Source organism: Zingiber officinale, chromosome 1B (assembly GCF_018446385.1).
Source record: "Zingiber officinale cultivar Zhangliang chromosome 1B, Zo_v1.1, whole genome shotgun sequence".
NCBI lineage: Eukaryota > Viridiplantae > Streptophyta > Magnoliopsida > Zingiberales > Zingiberaceae > Zingiber > Zingiber officinale.
Window position 1 is genome coordinate 55,883,963 of NC_055986.1, and position 2,487 is coordinate 55,886,449.

The window sequence follows — 2,487 nt, forward strand, 5'->3', positions numbered from 1 at the left end:
TGGATCTCTTGGAAATTTCAGTTTTACAAAAACTCAAAGAGTAGTAATAGCGTGAAATTCAATTACTCAGTCATTAACCATAGTCAATGAGATTAACCATAGTCAAGTGTTCATCGAGAACAAGTAATGCAACACGATTTTAGTTTACACTTGAAAGTGTTTCAATAGGCATCACTTAGTCATGAAATTCTAACTAACAGTATAGTTGTGCTAGCAAAATTAAGTAATAGCGTTGACATTTATCATGCAAGAGTTGAACCTAAACAAATCAAAGTCACAGTGCATATTTGAACAAGAAACATATGTCGCCAAATTAAGCACGATCTGAACTTCCTCGATGATAATGCAGATGAGAGAATGATTTTCCCTTATCGAGGACTTCTAGAGATCAGGCATGCCAATTCCAGCTTTAGCATCGTATGTCTTTTCGAGTACTAGTTCAACTGGTGTATCCTTGGGACCAACTGCATAAGATAGTTGAAGTATGATAATAATTCAGATCCATTACAAACAGGTGCAAAAGCTATGGATATGGGCAGACATCAGGTACATGGGTCTAGCTCCACATTAGGTATTTGAGTTCCGTAGGGTGTTATAGTTGTCATATAAATATAAAATAACAATTCAATGTTTTATTCCTCTCAATTGATATGACAATCGATTAACGCAACCAATGGGTAATAAACAACTGAATTTAAGAAAGCAACTTTAGCAATCAAGTAAAACTGAATGTACCAAAGCTAGGTCTTGGTTTTCGCCTTTCTTTTAGTATTTCAGGACGAGGAATTACAGCTCCAGATGCAGAAAGTCCTCTAGAGACCCGTACTTTAGTTCCGTCTTCCAGATATTTATACCCGGTCTTACATGGCTTCCTGCACGATAACAATTTTACTTATAAAGAGTAACCAAATTAGGGAATTTAACACAAAATCAAGCTGATGAGGCAATGTTGAAGAGATTGTACCCAGTAACTGGGTTAAGAACCTGGACATTGGAAACATGAAGGGGGGCTTCAATTGAAAAGATTCCACCCTCATGTCCTTGCCCTTGTTTGATGTCTTTCTTCACCTGAAATGAGAACAACACAATCTGATAACAGATAGCAAAGGGTACTAGTACGAAAGATCAAAATTCGTGAACCCATCATACTACCACATGGAACTATGATGATCATAAATAACATTACTTGTACACAATAGCACTGGAAAGGTAAAACACGCAGAAGATTACACTAGGCTATGTAGCTTGTTAATTCTCAAAGGTGGCCTTAGAATATTAATAGCTTTTAGAATAGTGTAAATAACATGTTAACAAGAAACAAACTTTCAAATGGAAATGTAAATTGATATGGAAATTATGTAAGCCATATGGGAAATGAATCCTACTCCTGTATGAAAAGTACAAGCAATAACCTTGAACAAGCCTTCAGATGATTATATCAAATTATGGAGACCAATGCACGATTTGGAAAAACTAATACAAACAAGAGAATACCATATTTCACTTTTCCACTTCACTAAATCATTATAAAGTATAAAATGATTATGCAGAACTCCAGATTGTTCTAGATAGAAACTTCAACTATCAACAACCTATGCGGAATGAATGAAAAGTAGAATAAAATGTCAGTTTAGCTGAATCATGAAGAACTTCTAAATTTCTGAAGAAATGTGTACCGATTCAACATCTCATATAGATTTTTCAGTAGATTAATGTAATCTCTGACAACTGATCTCAACTAAATAAATAACAAACACTTCAATTTAACAACCAGTGTGTTGACTCAATGCTTGATACAGCCCTGGTGAGGTGATTGGTCTTAGATTCATGATCTAACTACTACACCAATATAATCCACATATGGAATCTTTTAGGCAAAAATCACTTCAATTTAGCAAAATAAGTGGTGTATAAAGTCAGAGAACAGACCAAATTTTTCCCTTCAACAATGACTCTGTTCTGAGATCTAATGACACGTTTGATGATACCTGTCTCACCCTTATCCTTGCCTCTTATGATCATGACCTACAAAACATTAGCAAAAGATAAAATCATAACTTCAACTAAGGTAAACAATGATACGTGAAAAAGAAATAATTGAAGATTACGTTGTCGCCTCTGAGGATCTTCTAGTGCCTGAATAACTTCTCAGCTGCCTTCCACCCCATCCTTCCTTGTGTTGACTGGGCTCTGCCTGTTTAAACCTTTTCCCACCTAAGGGTTAGGTGCAGGAGATGGCTCGCGCCGACCTCTGCTAGGGCTCGCGGCAGGAGATGGCGAGGAGAGGGAGAGGATCGTGGCAGGAGATCGCGAAGAGAGGGACGGCTCGGAGAGCATCACGGCAGAAGATCCAATCGCGACTCAATCCACAAATTGGGCATCACCAACAAGAAATTAGACTCCTCCTAACAACCTAATCATCACCTCACAGATCTCATACCATCACATGGAAGTATACTTGCCTGACCAGTTAAGGCACGGCTCGGA

General features: G+C 37.5%; 1 pseudogene; it reads right to left on the reverse strand.

Moving 5' to 3' along the window:
- Nucleotides 1-260: 260 nt before the first annotated feature.
- On the reverse strand, nucleotides 261-2,238 carry LOC121967585 (annotated as a pseudogene).
- Nucleotides 2,239-2,487: the final 249 nt, after the last annotated feature.